Source organism: Geotrypetes seraphini, chromosome 2 (assembly GCF_902459505.1).
Source record: "Geotrypetes seraphini chromosome 2, aGeoSer1.1, whole genome shotgun sequence".
Classification (NCBI taxonomy): Eukaryota; Metazoa; Chordata; class Amphibia; order Gymnophiona; family Dermophiidae; genus Geotrypetes; species Geotrypetes seraphini.
This window is the reverse complement of record NC_047085.1, coordinates 148,074,408-148,093,764: the sequence shown is the minus strand read 5'-3', so window position 1 is coordinate 148,093,764 and position 19,357 is coordinate 148,074,408. Positions and strand designations below refer to the sequence as shown.

The following is a 19,357-nucleotide window of genomic DNA, read 5'->3' as shown; positions in this document are numbered from 1 at the left end:
CTTTCCATTCGTTGCATTTTTTTTAAACTGATGCTATCCCTCCTCCCTACACACACACGGAGAGTCTGTACCTACCCTGTGCTCCATTCGAAATAGCGTCTGCTAATTAACTTAGGTGCCGGTAGGGTGGCTACCAGCACCTAAGTTTTGGTGCTAGTTATAGAATTTCCCCTTAAGGAGCCCACGCTTACACAATTAAAACTGAATAGTAAGAAAAGCAAGTTTTTAATATTGCGGTCTTTATAGACCTTTAGACATAAATAACTGATTGAAGTACTGTGTAAAACAAATAACTGAGGCCCAAACATTTCTAAGATCAATTTTCAGCGAAACATATAGGAAATCATTTGAAATGTCTAAGACGTGAGCATGTAACAGAATATTTTATTTATTTATTTATTTTGATTTCTATCCCGTTCTCCCAGAAGCTCAGACCGGGTTACAGGTAGACATTCACAATTGTTTGAAAACAGACTAGTCATGACAGCAAATAGGTTACAGTAAACAATAACAGAGCTTATTCTAGAGACCAGACTGGTCATAGCGAAGTGTACCATCTGTGCGGGAATTAAGGCTTTCCTCTTCCAGAAACAGTGTCTTTCACTGCATCGGCCCCTGGGAGTGGAACAATCTTCCAGGATACATTCGCCAGCAGCAAAATGTTCAGAACTTTCGGAAACTGCTGAAAAGATATCTGTTCTGTAAAATGAAATATAGGGTCTGAGTTTGATTGAGGGTAAAGGAGTAATGACTTGAGTGCCGCATGCTGGTCACGGAAGTGTTCAGTGGTCTGGTTTGTTTTATTTGGTTTATTGATGTCTGTTATTGAGGCATCTTGTATTACTTATGGAATTTTATATTTTGACGTATGTGTGGGTTTGGACAGTTTTGGCCTTAAATTAAATTTGTCGTTGATGCGATGTGTATGTTATATGTATTTTGATTTGATATGTAAGTATGTAATTTGTTATAGTGTGTCTCGGAAGTGTTTTGTATGATAAATGTAAATCTTTTATTTTGTATGTTAATATGTAACTTGCCCTGTTTGAGGGCGGGTGAGAAATAAACAAACCTGCACCATACAGTATAGGAAGAATTACATAATATGCAGGTCTATGTAGATATTTTGCTGTATATGTAGCTTATATATGTTAGTACTATACCTCTGGCATTACACGTATAGGTCCAAATTCTGTATATGGCATCAAAAAATCAGCACCAGTCAGAACAGTGTTTAGTGCAATTCCATAAAAGGTACCCACTATATATAGAATTATGCCTTTGCGGACTTCCTCCCTGCCTGACACAGCTTTTCAAAATATGGACAAAGTGCCGGGTTTTGAAAAGTTGGCCGGACTCCTTGACTTGTCCGGGGAAATCTGGACATCTGGTAACCCTATATAGAAGCCACAAATTTTCTCCTCAATTAGCTATAAGGTCATAGTTATCAATGTGGGCTACTGTTAAAATGTATTATTATACCACAGAAATGTGCTATTTTAGCACAGGTCCAATATTATGCAAGGAGAGTTAGAAACTAATAACTGGGGCAATCAGAAAATAGCATTTCTTAATGGTAGGCCAAATTGAAAACTTCCCCCTTAATCAGCAAACATTGTAGCATAGATTAATGATAGATAGATTTGTCTTTCTTTTTTTTTTTTTTATAAATCTTTATTGATTTTCAAACTTTGACAGTGCAAAACAATTAATTGAACATAAACACTGCATAAAATGCACTATTAAATACACAATTAATACATGAAACCATCATTTCCCCCTCCCAATTATTAATACAAGAAGATATATTATGTGAATATAATTATAATTAAGTAATTTTATACTCAAAATGCATTTCTCTCCCCTACCCCCAGATGTGTAAGGAAATCTAATTAAAGGAGAGATAAATGACCATTATTGCGAAGTAACAAATGTAGTCAATAGGCTCCACACTTTATTAAACGAACTACTAAACCCTAAACAATCCGCATTTATTCTCTCATACTTATAAGTGGTACACACATTTAACCACCAGAATGTGTAATTAAGTCTGTCATGGCTCTTCCAGTTTCGTGTAACCATTTGGATAACTATTTCCGTCATGATCAAGAAAAGACGGCTTTTATATTTATCCAAAGTAGGCTTAACGTGTAATAACGTACCACAAACTCATTTGTCTTTCCTTTTGAGCAATCTTTATTTCTGAAAACAAAACTAATAAAATGTGCATGCTTACTCAGTGCTTGATATACCGCTGTTTCTATGCAAAAGGTCACGGCAGTTAACACAGCATAGATCAGGGATCTCAAAGTCCCTCCTTGAGGGCCGCAACAGGATTTCCCCAATGAATATGCATTGAAAGCAGTGCATGCACATAGATCTCATGCATATTCATTGGGAAAATCCTGAAAACCCGACTGGATTGTGGCCCTCAAGGAGGGACTCTGAGACCCCTGGCATAGATTATCAGGTGCTCTCATTTTCCCTGCCTGACCCCTTGAGCTCACAATCTAACTACAGTACCTGTGACAATGGAAGGTTAAGTGACTTGCCCCAGAGTCACAGTGAGCAATGCTAGGAATGAGCCCACAACCTCAGGGTGCGGAGGCGGCAGCTCTAACCACTAGGCCCCCCCCCCCTCCTCTACTCCAAATAGCAAATTGTATCTATCTGCATAACAAATTTTGCTTTGATGTACAACATTTCTTCAACAGCTCAACATGTTTTGGCAATTCATTCGATTGCTAGCGTAAATCATTTTTACCCTAGCCCTTTATGTGTTACATTGCGCCTTTGCTATTATTTTATAATGCTACTAGTTGTTTAGCCTGTTACATTAACGGGTGCTAGCAGCCCTTCTCCCTTACTTTTACCTCCTCCCTGTCCAGCAGCACCCCCACCCATTCCCTGCTCCCCCTATATAGCAGTAGCCCTTCTCCTTTTATCTCACCCTGTTTAGCATCATCCCATTTTCAGCTCCCCATATCCAGCAGTAGCTCTTCTCCTTTGCAGGAGCCCTTCTCCCTTCCTTTTACCTCCCCCCCCCCATCTAGCAGCACCTCTTCCCTGCTTCCCCTATCCAGCAGTAGGCCTCCCTTCCTGTTACCTCCCCCCCCTGTCCAGAATCACCTCTTCCCTGCTCCTCCTGTTCTGCAGCACCCCCTTACCTGCTCCCCCATCCAGTCCGGTGATCTCCAGCCATCAGGCTGGCTCCTGCAGGGAGTCTAGTTCCTGTCCGGTCCCCGCCAGGCGTGCGAGCCTGCTCCGCCCCCTTCCGACCTGCTGGGAGTATTTGAATTAGACCCGACGGTTCCTGTTGAGGGAAGCACTCCTCACCGGACTCAGCGGTGAACTCCAGCCATCGGGCCGACATCCGCCTTGTTTTGTTTTTTTTTTAAGTTGAAAGACGCGGCGGTGGCTCCTCTCATGATCCCCGCCTGCGTCGGAAGTCCGACGCAGGTGGGGATCGTGAGAGTAGCCACCACCACGTCTTTCAAAGAATCGTAAGCCGCGCATGCGCACTTCCTATGTGTCTCTACAGCTCACGGAAAACCGGCACACACTTAGGAAGTGCGCATGCGCGACTTACCATCTTAAATAATAAAATGCTAGCCCGCGCATGCGCAGTAGCGAAACGTGTTCCCTGATCCCTTTTCTGTAGTGGTGTGGCCGCACGACTGCGCATGCGCGCTTAGCACGTCACTGGCTGAAGACGAACCGTCACAGAGTGAGTGAACGCCGAGTCCTGTGGCACATCCGGATTGTGAGCAGTCCTGCCTTCGGTCCTGTCCCTGTTAAACCGGCTGGCAATAACAAAGTCAGATGCCATGGGTTCTTCCCTTTTGCCAAATTACTAAAGGCTCTGCCGGTCTCGATCCTGAGGGGCGGGATCGAGACCGGCAGAGCCTATAGCGATTTAGCAAGAGGGAAAGCCCCCGTGATGTCTGGCTTCGTTATTGCCAGCCGGTTTAGTGGGACCGAGACAGCACCGAAGGCAGGGCTGCTCACAATCCAGATGCACCGCTGGCTCATCACTCCCCCCAACTTCCAGCGGCCGCCAAAAAATGCCTTCCTCCCTGCCATGATCCTCAAGGCCTGAACTGCAAGTTTTAAGGTAGGGCACGGACGGTTTGAGAATGAGGGAGAGAACAACACAGCCAGACGGACCGCGGGAAGTGAAAGGGGGGGGAGGAGGAGGGTTTCGAGGGAGCCGGCTGGCCGCATAAATTATTTTCATTTCAAATCTGCCGCCGCCGCGGCTCCTCTCTCATCTTCCGACGTAATATAAGTGCAGCTCATGAGAGGAGCCGCGGCGGCGGCTTTGAAAACGGCTCCCTTAGTTCTTCGCTGCATTTTTTTTTAAAGTTTAAAACTGCCGCCGTGGCTCCTCTCACGATCCCGGCCTGTGTCAGATAAGGCTTCCGACGCAGGCCGGATCGTGAGAAGAGCCGCGTAGGCATCTTTAAACTTAAAAAAAAAATCCACCTAAGAACTAAGGGAGCCATTTTATCTGCATGCTGCTACGAAGGAACAGGTGAGGGGGAGGGAAATGCTGATGCTGATGCACAGGGAGCAGGCAGGCATGGCAGACAAGCAGGGGGAGAGGGAAAGGGGCTGCTTTGGGGGTAGGGGTGTGCTGGGGACACACAGCAGTCATGGGCAGGAGATCACAGAACAAGCAGGCATGGCTCACCAAGGGGAGAGGGAAAGGGGGCTGCTTTGGGGTGAGGGGTTTGCTGGGCCAGACAGCAATCATAGGGGGGAAACAGAAGGGGGCCACGGAGCAGGCAGACATGGCACAAAAGGGGGCAGGGGCATTGGGAAACGGGGCTGCTTTGGGGGGAAGGGTGTTCTGGGGAAGAGAAGGGGGCCACAGAGATATAGGCAGGCATGGCGCAATGGAGAAATACAGGCAGGCAGGGCGCAAGACAGAGACACAGACAGAAAGAATGACAGACAGACAGACAGCATCCAAGCACAGAGAGAGAAAGGAAAAAAAAAACAGTCGTCTACTCTAGCACCTGTTGCACAGGGGGAGAACGAAAGAGATGCTGATGGACAGGGGGTTGAAGAAAAGGAACGGAGGGACTAATGTTGGACAGGGGGAGAAGGAAAGAGGTGCTGCTGGACAGGGGGAAGGTAAAACAAAGGGAGAAGGGCTGCTGCTGCAGCATAAGGAGAGCAGTGAAGGGGTGGTGGTGGACACAGGGGAGGTAAAAGGAAGGGAAAATGGCCAGGGGGAGCAGGCAAGAGGTGGTGATGGACAGCAAGGAAAAAGAAAGGCAGAAAGAAAAAAGCGGCTAAGGAGAGAGAGAGAAAGAAATAAAGACAGACACACACACATATGTTCTAGCACCCGTTAATGTAACGGGCTTAAAGACTAGTTTTATTATATTAGATTCATTTTTTTTGCTCTATATTAATTCATATAATGTTGTCGAAGATTTATAATTGAAGACGCAGGACTATAAATAATACCATGCATGGGAAATACAATTTAAAAGCAATTTTTCTCCCTCCATAAACCACCGTTTTTCTCTCTTTTGGAAATTATCATAAACATTAGATTTCCATCATACAAAGCTTACCAGTAAGTTGAATACAAATTGTGGATAAGAAAGAATGTCATAATTATGCACAATGAGGTGACTGATAAAATATACTGCAATCTTTTGATGGACTGTGAAAAGAAACTAATACAGTTAGACGGTACTACCCAGGGACAGATAACATCCCAGGTACGTCTATAAATACTGAACAAGCCTCTTCCACAAGAGAATCCTGACACAAATACAAGCAACAAAACAGCGTACACAGCCAAAAGAATAGGGACAAGGATGAATTTAATACATGTGATCCGATATGGCCCATGTCTTGGCGTGAAGCCTTCGTCAGGAGATCTTCAAATCACAAGGTCCCTCCTTGTTTTGAAAAATCTGTTAGGAGCAGAGTCTCACCAATCTGATTGCACACTGCCTCAAACAAAAATGAGATTATAACACTCTAGGCAATTTTGTTTATTTTCTGCATCATAAAATTGCAAGGTAGCATGCAGGTCAAAGATAAGAAATTATAATCACATAAAAAAAGACAATAACTTATTAAAACAATTAAAATAGGCAAAGAACTGTAGTTTATGGAAGAACTAAATGAAAGGCTAGCCCACTGGTAACCAGCAATCTACAAGACATTTTAGCCAGTACTAATAAAGCCTACTTTCCAGAAACCACATATACCAACCATGATCCATGTAGATGATTGGATCCAAAATTACCCCACACTTTTCGGAATCCTCATGCACCACCTGCCATGCTCTGAAATTCTGCTCTAGAAAGGACAGCAAACACTGAAGTTATTAGAGGGAGGCCACACAAAATGATGGTCTTATAAATCTATTTTAACATTGGATAATAGGATACAAATCATTTCTTTAAAAATCCGAATTTGGACTTGGAGGATGAAATGTACGGTGTCTGCATCTATGAGACAAGCATGGTTTTTCTTATTACATAGAGCAGTTTGGACCCCAGTTCGTTTACAGAAATTAGATAGTTCAAAGTCTAATAGATGCTGGCACTGTCATCTTGAAGCTGGGCCTATGGATCATATGTTATACTATTGTCCCTTGATACTTAAATTTTGGAAATCTATCTGGGATCAAGTGAACAATATATTGGAAAATCCAGTGGCATTAGCATATGACACCATTTTATTTGGTACATTGATGAGAGCTAAAATCCAAATATCTAATAGAAATAGCAAACTTCTATTTATAATGACAGGGGTTGCCATACAGCTCATTTTAAGGAATTAGAAGAATTGGGATCGATTAAGTTACAATTTTTGGTGGGAATCGCTGTGTTACATTTTTAAAATGAAACGTTTCATGGCTATACAGCAAGGGCGTTACAGAAAGTTTATGGATGTTTGGGAGCCATTGGCGAAATTTTGTAAGGAAGAATAATTGATTTTATTTTATAGGCTTGTAAACATACACATCAACAGGGTGGGTTGGGGGGGTTAGGAAGGGAGTTGCATTGGAACTTGATTCAGGGTATATATGGATAGTTTCCTGTGGGTTTTATTTTATTTGAGTATTGGGTGGGAGGGTGGGGGAAAATTTAATTGTATGTTAATGTCTGAAAGTTTATTGTGCTTATCTTGTGATATTTTATACATATGAATTACTTGTTGCACAATGGTAGTTTGAAAATCTAATAAAGATATATTAAAAAAAAAAAATCCACACTGTTTGAACAATGCAGACCTAGTACATTCCTAAAACCAATTGCAACTTATTCACTCTTCAGAGGCAAGCAAAAGTTTAGGGCTCCTTTTTCGAAGCCGCGTTAGCGGTTTAACGCACGTAATAGCGTGCGCTAATTTGCCGGCCGCGTTAGCCACTACCGCCTCCTCTTGCGCAGGCCGTAGTTTTTTGGCTAGCGCGGGGGTTAGCACGCGCTAAAAAGTCGCATGCGATAAAGCCGCTAACGCGGCTTCGTAAAAGGAGCCCTTAGCTTTTGGTAGCCATACAAAGCAAAGTGATCTTTTATTCCCCTTATGATTACTAAGCGCTTTAGAAAAACACTCCAATCATCCCCTATACCTCTATAAAACTTGTCTCCTGTTACTTCAGCAACAAGAATCTGTTGGTTGAGCCGGGTTTCTTAATTATGCTTTTTTTTTTTTTTTAAGTAGTAAAGGCTGAAACTGTCGTGTCCTGCTCTCTTTCTTTTCTGTGCCTAGAGGACTTCACATTGTTTTTCTGTTCCATTAAGATCACACATCTTCTTGATGAGACTAAGATCCCTGCAGCTGCAAAGTGTACACGAGCAACTTGTTGCAGCAGAAAGCTACATGAAGCTTTAGCTGATTGAACAACTGTATCAAGGGAAACTCATTTAGAAACACAGCTGCGAACAAATACCCATCCTCAAACTGCCTGAAATTATGTTCTCTGAAAGTAAAATGAAGTGTTATACTGTAGTTTCAGCTATTTACTGGGGATGGACCCCATCCTGCAAATCTGTGGATACCGCCCACTTAAAAAAATAGGACTGAGCTCACGTGGAGGCTTTCATTGGATGGAAGAAAGTGGACATTTTAGGGCAGGTGCTTGGACCCTATTTTATCAGTGTTTTGCAATTTATTTATTTTAAAATCTTTTTTAAATTTCCAAACTACAATTATGCATACAAATAATTCATGATAATCTCACTACACTTTCGACCTGGTTTACCTCACAGCACAACTACTCATGAAAGATCTGCAGAGTCCACAAAGATAAGTACTAAACATTCCACAGGCATAGAGTTCCAGAACAAGGCAGAAAAACCCACAATTCGCACATCAGCAACGCTTCTTCTGTGAAAATTATTAAAAGGAGGAAAAAGCCTCAGATCCCCCCCTCCACCAAACTGAGAAACTCAGGTTGAAAACAGGTGGAGTTTTACAGGGTGTAATCAAGTCACTGGCATAAAAAACCTCCTCAATAAAATTTCAATAGAGAAAAGCCTTGTGCAATGCAAGTGGGATATACTCTGCCTTGTATCAGGATCCCTATGATCTGAAAATGATTTGAAAAGCCAAATTCTATTGAGTAAACAGAAAGATACCGCACATCGACGGTGGCTAGCGTTTCGCTAATTATAAGCTGCCTCAGGATATGAAGTCACAGTCAATCCTGTAGTGAGATTATAGTGTTTGGTTTTTCGAGGGGCTTGTGTTGTATTTACAAATAATTCATGTCCATATAATATTACAAGAAAAGCACAATAAACTTACAGATATTAATAAGCAATTAAATAAATACCCACAAGAACTACCTAAAAAAAATCCCTGAATCAATTTCAATGCAAACTCATCCCCTCTCCTTCCTACCCTGGATGTGTATGTTTAAAGGTCAGTAAAATAAAGTTACTTATCATTCCTTAAAAAATTTAATATCAGCAGACCTAAGGATTTGGAAACTGAAGAGAGACGCTATCAACTTGAGCCATTCTTAGATGTGTTACTATACTGCTCACTCCAGTAAATAGGAAGCACTTTTAATAAGATGTGCAAAGAAATTGGCTTGTTGCATTTTTTTATTGAAATTATAATAATAAATTCCCCAAGTAACATAACTTGAATTTGAAATATCAAACGTTAGACATAATATTTATAAAAGAAAGAGAAGGAACAGAAACCGCACGTAAAGTTGAACAAAAGAAAAACAAGTGGGGAGTGGGATAGACCATGTCAACCTTGGGATAAACAATCTTTAAGCCAATTTGCACAGAAATTGTACATATAAAACCATATATAATAAATAGTCCTATAAGCAGAATGTCCTTATTGTAGAAGGATAAATGTAAAAGAAATACAAAAGATCAAATGATTAAAGAAATAGTCCTGAGAGACGTGGAGAGGCATAATCAAAAGGTACGTCTAAGTCCGTTGTCGTCCAAGTTGCAAGTCGTCCAAAGTAAAAAATAGCTTAGGACACATTTTCGAAAAATACGTTCAAATTTTTTTCGTTTTGAAAATCGTCTAACTATACATCCTGCTGATCTGATTGTCCAAGCCGCTAAATTGTCCCTCTTTATACCACATTTTCGTCCAAGTCAAAAACGCCTAGAACAAGCACTGTTGGACGTGGGAGGGGTATACAAAGTGATGGACTGAACACCCAGACATGGCACCTAAATAGTGGGTTTCACTGCTGTGAACTTCACAAAAATGGTACCATGTCATCATCTCACTACAGCTCCCTTATAGGTCATGGTGAGCCCCCCAAAACCACCTCCAAAATCCCCTACACCCACTTATCTACCACCCCAATAGCCCTTATGGCTGCAGGAGCCACTTATATGCCAGTAAAAAGGGTTTGGGGGTGTATAAGGGAGTGCACATGTTTCAATATCAATGCAGTGATTATAGGGGCTTTTGGGCATGGGTCCTCCTCTGCCTGGGTCCCTAACCCTCCCCCCCCCCCCCCCCAGACGGCTTAAGACACCTCTGTGCTGGACGACTAGGCTTTCCTATGCCAGGCTGCCAGGTGATGATATTCTGGAGGCACAATTTTCAAGTTGTGATTAATATTTTTATTGGGGGGTCCATGATCACTGGGGTAGTGTGTGGGGGTCTGTATTATGTATTTGCTGTGCTTATATGGTCACTTTAGGTGGGTTTTTGTGACTTAGACCATGTTTTAAATGGTCTAAGTCACAACGTCCAAGTTCCGTCGAACCTGTGCTGTATAACTTTCGGTTATACATGCAGTACGACTAAGTGTAAGCCGGCCTACGTCCCGCCCAACTACCACCCTCAACACTCCTCCTGAAAGGCCCCATTTAGCTATGGTCGTTCAACGGCACTATGAAGGCCTAGGTCGTTTAGAAATACATCCAAAACCCGGTTTTATGATCGGCACTTGGGGACGCCTTTCGTTTACGATCGTCCAAGTGCCGGCTTAGGTCGGTTTTTGGACGCTTTTCTCTTTCGATTATGAGCCCCATAGAGTTTTCAAAGCAAGTTACTTGGATCCTGAATTATTCACAAAGCCTCCTCTCTTCTTCTGGACCAGCTCCAGCCGTGTCTGGAGAGCCAGGAGCATGCACTGATGTGTGTGACATCTTCCGCGCATGCTCAGAGACCCTCCAGATGCAGCCAGAGCTCATCGGGGGCTTTCCAAAACCCGGACAAATGCCAGGTTTTGGAAAGTCCATCCGGGAGCCCAGACAGTCCTCTAGCCCTAAGCCAAACTGACCAGATGATCACTAGAAGCATGAAGGCCTGGCCCCCTTTACTCCCTCAGTGGTTACTGACCCATTCCTACCCCACACCCAAAGATGTGAATGAAACAGTACATACTAACCTATATGACAGCTTCAGATGTTATGGCCAGTCCTATTAGAGCAAGTGGATCTCTAGAGTAACATGGTGGTTGAAGCAGTGGACTGCAGAGAAGGGGACCCAGGCCCATATCCCACTCCAACTAACACACTTATGGTGGAAAGTGTGAGGCCACCAAAACTCACCAAAAACCTATGCTGTACTGATACATAGGTGACACCAGCAGACATAAGGGCTTCTGGGGAGGTATATAGTTGGGCACAGTTCGTACTGGGTGCGTTTTTGAAGGCTCACCATACAATGTAAGGGGGGTTACAGTGAGATGTGTACCTGGGACCTTTTATGTGAGATTCACTGCAATGGTCCCTAGGGTGCCCCACTGCTCTGCTGGGATGTCTGTGTAGACAGTCTGCTAAAAATGTTTGCTCCTCCTTTGTCCCAATGGTTGGTTTTTATGCTTTTCATTTGGACATTTCATTTTGGACTTTTCTTTTTGTTTCAAAAAGATAGATGTGTCTAAAGATAAACACATCTAGGAAATGGCCATTAAAACAAAACAAATAAAATATTTTTCTGGTTTTAAAATGGTCATTGTTCTCTACTGGACTTTTGAATGTTTTTCCCACAATGTCCAAAATTGGATTTAGATGTCATATTGAAAAATGACCCTTTGTATCTCTGAGCCTACGCAGTAATTCTCATGGGTGATAATGTTTTCCTAGAAAAATAAGATCATGCATACCCTTAGCCCAGATTATTTGGCGAAATATTTCTGTCGTGTTTTGCTTTTTGTTTTTTGTTTTTTACTAGACAAACTCAACACTCCTTAGACAACAGAATTAACTAGAGCACCATTGTCACATATGATACACTCATGTAACAAGTCATAATACCAATCTCTGACAATGCAAATACTTAAAGATGTGTTAAAAACTCAAGAACATAAGAACATAAGAATTGCCACTGCTGGGTCAGACCAGTGGTCCATCGTGCCCAGCAGTCCGCTCACGCGGCGGCCCTCTGGTCAAAGACCAGCGCTCTAATTGAGACTGGCCCTACTTCCGTACGTTCCAGTTCAGCAAGTTATTCATCTTGAATCCCTGGAGGGTGTTTTCCCCTATAATAGACTCCAGAAGAGCGTTCCAGTTTTCTACCACTGTCTGGGTGAAGAAGAACTTCCTTACGTTTGTATGGAATCTATCCCCTTTTAACTTTAAAGAGTGCCTCTCGTTCTCCCTACCTTGGAAAGGGTGAACAACCTGTCCTTATCTAAGTCTATTCCCTTCAGTACTTTGAATGTTTTGATCATATCCCCTCTCAATCTCCTCTGTTCGAGGGGGAAGAGGCCCAGTTTCTCCAATCTCTCACTGTATGGTAACTCCTCCAGCCATTTAACCATTTTGGTCACTCTGCTCTGGTCCCTTTCGAGTAGTACCGTGTCCTTCTTCATGTATGGCGACCAGTGCTGGACACAGTACTCCAGGTGAGTACGTACCATGGCCCGGTACAGCGGCATGATAACCTTCTCCGATCTGTTCGTGATCCCCTTCTTTATCATTCCTAGCATTCTGTTCGCCCTTTTCGCCGCGGCTGCACATTGCGCGGATGGCTTCGACTTGTCGATCAGAACTCCCAAGAGGAAAGAAAAAGCCTCAGAACCCCTCCCACACCAACCTTAGTTGAGAAAAGTGTGAAAATTCCAAACTGGGGTAAATCTTTAAGCATCTTTAAGCATTTGCATTGTCAGAGATTGGTATTATGACTTATTATATGAGTGTATCATATGTGACAATGGTGCTCTAGGAGTGTGTTATTTTGACATAAGGGAGCATATTTTGCATTTTTAAAAAAAAATAAGACATGATTATCTCTACTGAGGATTTCCAAAAAATATGTGTATTTTTCTTAAGCCTCAGATATGAGTAAATTGTATCCTCTCTTTCTTTAAACGTGTTGTCTGCAATCCACGTTAGCTCTTAACTTGAGCAATCATATGGAAACAAATGGACATCTGTGGTGTTCTTTTAAAAACAAATAAGCAACAAGTTTCTCTTTCATTACTGCAACCTTCTGGGTGTTAAGAAACAACAGTGAATTATAACCTCCAATTTACGATTCATTTAGACTTTTTTTTTTTTTTTGTTTCCTCAGTGGTTGTTTAACCAAAATTTAGTATCAGCAAAATTTAATAAAGCAAACCTAAATCACTCCATATGTCTTCGTGACATGTTAAAAACTGACTTTGCTTACTTTATGTAAACACCAGGTGCATATCACAAAGCTTGTAAAATCTAGGCAAGTTCAGTTTAAATTATGAAATTGGAAACTTTAGGATCCTTTGCACTAAAGCTTAATGTGCTCAAGTGATCTGGTGTACCACCAGAATAGTCGGCTATAAGCTTACCACAACTTCTCGTTCCGGTGCTACCACCTCTAGGGAAGCTTTTAATGTAAGATTCGACTCTTGTATCATAGCATCAAGATCAGGGGTGCCCACACTTTTTGGGCTTGTGAGCTACTTTTAAAATCAAAATGATCTACCAACAATAAAATTTTAAAAAACACTAAGCACACTATACGCAGAGAAAATGCTAATTATCATTTATATTTCAGGGTTTTTTCAAAGAGGCCAAGGCAGATGACTTTATGCAATGTCACCTCAGTAACAACTATACAAAAATAGACAAATATATCCGCTCACTTTTTACTAAACCGTGATAGCGGTTTTTAGTGCAGGGAGCTGCTCTCGGCGCTCATAGGCTCCCTGAACTAAAAAACACTATTGCGGTTTAGTAAAAGGGGGCCATAGTGCAAAATATAGACAGCATTTTGCACTATGGCCTATTTATGACACATTTTGATCACTAAATTGAAAGTAAAATCATTTTTCTACCTTTGTTGTCTGGTGATTTCATGAGTCTCTGGTTGCACTTTCTTCTTCTGACTGTGGATCCAATATTTCTTCCCTTCTTTCAGCCTCCTGTATACTTCCTCTCCTCCAGACCTCATTCCCTCCCCCAACTTTTTCTTCCTCTCTCCCTTCCCCATCCCGTTTCTTTCTTTTTTCTCCCTGCCCCCCTTGTTTCTTTCTGTCTGTCTTTCTTTCTGTCTCCCTGCCCCCTTTCGTTCTGTCTGTCTTTCGCTCTCCATGCCCCCTTTCTGTCTCCCTGTTCCCCCTTTCTTTCTGTTTCCCTTCTTTCTTTCTCCCTGTACCCCCTTTCTTTCTTTCTTTCTTTCTGTTTCCCTTCTTTCTTTCTCCCTGCCCTCCCCCAAGCTACCACCACCACAATCAGGGAACAGGCCGCCGAGCTGCTCGCCGCCGAGTTGTCAGCTCTCCCTGATTCCCGACGCAGTAAACAGAAGCACCGGGCCGACCAGCCTTCTACCTAATGTCAATTCTGATGTCAGAGAGGAAGTTTGATGCCAGCTAGGCAGAGATTAGCTGGCCCAAAACTTCCTCTCTGATGTCAGAATTGACATTTGGGGGGGAGGAGGAGCTGGTTGGCCCAGCGCTTCTCTTTACCGTGTCAGGAAGCAGATAGAATGTGAAGGCAACGCAAGTCTATCGCGGAGCCTGGGATGGGCTCCGCGATCGACTCGCATTGCCTTCGTGATCTACTGGTCGATCGCAATCAATCTTTTGGGCACCCCTGGTCTAGATCATTCCCTTGATTCATTTTCACAGTAGATCTGAAAACATTTTTCAAATCTACAATTTCAAATTGTGGCCTGATAATTATTCACTCAGGGGCAAATTCTGTAAAGGATGTCTGAAAGTTAGGCGTCATTTAGACATCTAGCGGCAAAATATTGAGCATAATTCTATAATGTACATAAGTCCTATAGAGAATTGCGCTCAGCACCACTCAGGGAGTCTAGACACATCTAAATAGTTAGACGTCCTTTACAGAATCACTTTTTAGGCATCACATAGATGTCTTCATAATGTCTATAATGTTATCGCATCTCAGTATTATGACATCATTAGCATAGCGATTTTATGCTGTTTTTCATTAAAACTGTATGCAGTGAAATTCTGGCATCACTATTATATTTTATTTATTTTTTAATCCACGTATCTCCCTTGCATGTCCAAATTTGGGCGTCCAACTTTGGGTGACCTATATAGAATCCAGAGGATTGTAAAATGACTTCTTCTTGTTTGCCGACCTCTATCTAAAATACTAGGGGTTTTTAAAACACACAGAAATTTTACTATCAAGACACTATGAAGTTATTTCAATTTTAACTATTCAAGATAGTGTACAATGAACAGACTCAATACAGACTGGCACATGGTTGCTGTAGTAACATATACAGTGGTGCCTCACACAACGGACGCCTCTCACAGCGCACGCTGCGCACAACGAACTTTATGTCTTGATTCGTACAACGAACTTCGTTTCACACAACGAAGTCGCCCGAGCTGCATCCTTCCGCGCAGGCACTGCGCTTAACTGCCCTCTCTCCGCCTGGCTCCCTCTTGCCCCCCCGACTCCCCGACACGATCGGGGCAAAAGGGAGCCCAAGCCCTCTTGCCCCGCCGATTCCCCAACTCCCCGACAATATCGGGCCAGGAGGGAGCCCAAGTCCTCCTGGCCACGGCGACCCCCTAACCCCACCCTGCACTACATTACGGGCAGGAGGGATCCCAGGCCCTCCTGCCCTCGACGCAAACCCCCCCCCCCCCCAACGACCGCCCCCCCCCAAGAACCTCCGCCCGCCCCCCCAGCCGACCCGCGACCCCCCCTGGCCGACCCCCACGACACCCCCAACCCCCTTCCCCGTACCTTTCTGTAGTTGGCCGGACAGACGGGAGCCAAACCCGCCTGTCCGGCAGGCAGCCAACGACGGAATGAGGCCGGATTGGCCCATCCGTCCCAAAGCTCCGCCTACTGGTGGGGCCTAAGGCGCCTGGGCCAATCAGAATAGGCCCGGGAGCCTTAGGTCCCTCCTGGGGGCGGGGCCTGAGGCACATGGGCCCAACCCGACCATGTGCCTCAGGCCCTGCCCCCAGGAGGGACCTAAGGCTCCCGGGCCTATTCTGATTGGCCCAGGCGCCTTAGGCCCCACCAGTAGGCGGAGCTTTGGGACGGATGGGCCAATCCGGCCTCATTCCGTCGATGGCTGCCTGCCGGACAGGCGGGTTTGGCTCCCGTCTGTCCGGCCAACTACAGAAAGGTACGGGGAAGGGGGTTGGGGGTGTCGTGGGGGTCGGCCAGGGGGGTCGCGGGTCGGCTGGGGGGGCGGTCGGAGGTTCTTGGGGGGGGCGGTCGTTGGGGGGAGGGGGGGTTTGCGTCGAGGGCAGGAGGGCCTGGGATCCCTCCTGCCCGTAATGTAGTACAGGGTGGGGTTAGGGGGTCGCCGTGGCCAGGAGGACTTGGGCTCCCTCCTGGCCCGATATTGTCGGGGAGTTGGGGAATCGGCGGGGCAAGAGGGCTTGGGCTCCCTTTTGCCCCGATCGTGTCGGGGAGTCGGGGGGGCAAGAGGGCTTGAGCTCCCTCTTGCCCCGATCGTGTCGGGGAGTCGGGGGGGGCAAGAGGGCTTGAGCTCCCTCTTGCCCCGATCGTGTCGGGGGGGCAAGAGGGCTTGAGCTCCCTCTTGCCCCGATCGTGTCGGGGAGTCGGGGGGGCAAGAGGGCTTGAGCTCCCTCTTGCCCCGATCGTGTCGGGGGTGCCAGGGACCACACGGAGTCTAAGCGCAGGTATCGGTGGGTGGCTTATTTGCGGGGGGGTGCCTTATTTTACATTTTTTTCTAAAAAGGGGGGGCTGTCTTATTTGATGGCCCTGCCTTATCATCGTGGAAACACGGTAGAAAAAAAAAAAAAATGAACAGTTAAGTCCCAGTTTTTGCCGCTGAGACTCTGCCCTCTCTCACTGTAAAATTAGACTCTACTTAGTCTGTCTTTAAATTTAAAAAATGTGTGTTGTTTTAAAAAACAATTATGTTTTTAGATGTATCTAAATAAAAATAATAACCAAAAATTTATCTTTTTTATGTCATCTTAGCATATTTTATGCTACAGAACGAATTATTTTTTTTAACATGTATTGTTATGGGAAAACGCGTTTCACATAACGAACTTTTCGCATAACAAACTTGCTCCTGGAACCAATTAAGTTCGTTGTGTGAGGCACCACTGAATCAGAAAGTATGCCTCTTGTGGCTTTCCATTATTGGGAATATTTTTGGAGCAAGTCTCAACATGAAAAGGATTTTTTATTTTCCAAGAGAAAGCAACTGAGCATCTGGCAGCAATTAGAAACTGCAATATCAAGCTATCTTTTTGACTTTCATTGGCAGCCGTAAAACAAATATCAGAAGCATCGGGGAGAAAAGTTCTGCCTGCGATATATTTACAAGCATTTATTCCAAACGTCTGCGCATTGGATATATCTTCTAGATGTGGAAAAAGATACTTTTTTGTACACATTCTGTGCAACGCAAAGAACATGTCAGCAGAAAAGGACTATCGTAGCCCACCAGATCTGCCCATTTGTACCAGTTTGTTGTTTGTCATCCCTCTTGCTCTGCCATACAGGTCTCTATATACCACATACGTATGCTTGAACTCTACCAGTGTTCTGGATCTTACAGTTTTCAGGTGCTCACCGCCCTTTCAGTGAAACAATATCATACTTCTTTATGTTTCCCACCCTTCGGTTTTAATATGATGACACCTTGTTCTTAAATTTTCCATCCTATGGAAAAGTGTTTTGGAGGGAGGAGGAGAAGTTTTGAGATGCCTTAAGGAGTGCACCTACATACCTGCTATCTCATTTCATGCTATATAACCCTGTGAGGATAACCAGGAATTGTAACCTATTTGCTTACCCAAAGATTTTAGGCTGCAAACAGATCTTATTTAGATAGGATGCTTGATTTTCAAGCAAGCAAACAGTCTTGGTTGGGTAATTATATCAGCGGAGCCATGCTGTCCTATGGCGCTTTTAGAAAGAAATTAAGACAGTATTATTGACAAATTTATCTCTTAATTTGTGCTTTTATCTTTAACATAATTAATTTTACTCCATTAATTTAAAATTTTTTATGTCTTTTTAATATAACAAGCTGTATTCCTTTTCTTATTATTTTGTATTTCACTGATTGTCCAGTTTTTTTCTCTTTTGTGGAAACCGCCTAGAATTCTTCTGATTAAGGCGGTATAGAAAAATAAAGTTATGTTATGTGATGAGACACTGGTAGGCTGCCAGGAAGCCTTTGAATCTAGCATGGGTTCCTTGTACCAGCTGACATCATCCAAGCAGGCCTGGCTCCTGTGATAAAAATCAGCCACTTCCTGCAGTGTTTGCTGGAGGAGGCATTTTGAATTACCTGAAGGAGTGTGGAGTAGTGCTGCCCGATTCAGGAAAAAAAATTTGATTCGATTCGATTCAGCCTATGAAATCGATTTTTCGATTCGATTCGATTTTCCTGCCCAATTGGGTGGTTTTTTCCAAACATCCTGGTGGGTTTATTTTATAGCCTCTTCACCCTCGTTGCCCTCTCCTACCCACACTGGTCCTGTGGTGTAAACAAAATAAACAAAAAATACTTTTCCTCTCTCTGTTAAATCCTAGCTCACATTTGTGGTCCAACACCAGCTCTGGAAGGATACACATTTCAAATCTGACATATTGTAATCACAAAACAGAAAATAAAATTATTTTTCCTACCTTTTGTTGTCTGGTCATTTTTCAAATCTTGTTGGTCCCATGTTGTTCTGGTTGTCTTCTGATCAGGCTCTCCTTCTTTCTTCTTTCTCCGTGCTAACCATCCATCTTCCATCTCTGTCCTCCCCTTCTGTTTCCCTTTTCCTCCCCTGGAGGTCTGGCATCTTTCCTTATTTTCATTTCCATCCCCCCGCAGCTGCAGCGGTGGACCCCACCATCCACAGATCCACCATCTCTCTTTTTCTCATTTACCCTTTCATCCAGCATCTCTCTTCTGTGTCCCTGTTCCTATGCTCCCTCCATGCCCAGCATCTTATCTCTCCCCATATCCAGCTTCTTCTTTCTCTCTTCCTTACCTCCTGTATCCCCTTCCCCAGGTACAGGCTTTCTCCTACTATTGCTCCTGCCATCCTGCACTTTGCCCACCTACTTTGGAGCAGTATCTGTCCCTCTTGTACCCTTCCCCTTGTGGTCTTGTATTTCTCTCTCCCTCTTCTTTTCTCCATTAGTCTAGCACCTCTCCTCTGCTTTTCTTCCCCTCTTTTTGGTCTCTCTCTTCCCTTCACTTCACCCCAGGTCTGGCATCTTACCTCCCCTCTCTTACTCCTTCCTCCTCCTCCCTCTGCACAGGCCTGCCTCCCCACTGCCAAAGGAACTCTTCCTCCTCCTCCCTCTGCACAGGCCTGCCTCCCTACCCTGAAGGCTTGCTCCCCACCACGAAGGCCTGCTCCCCCAGGAAGGCACTTTCTCTCTTCTTCCCCATGTGAAGGCCTGCTCCCTCCATGAGGCCTGCTCCTCCCCCCCACCGCGAAGGCACATTTTCTCCTCCTCCCCGCCGTGAAGGTAT

The 19,357-nt window shown here is 44.1% G+C and overlaps 1 protein-coding gene across 7 annotated transcripts in view; it reads left to right on the top strand.

Moving 5' to 3' along the window:
- Positions 1–19,357, top strand: part of DLGAP1 (DLG associated protein 1) — a 759,376-nt gene that overhangs the window by 511,993 nt on the left and 228,026 nt on the right. The gene's annotated exons all lie outside the window — the stretch shown is intronic.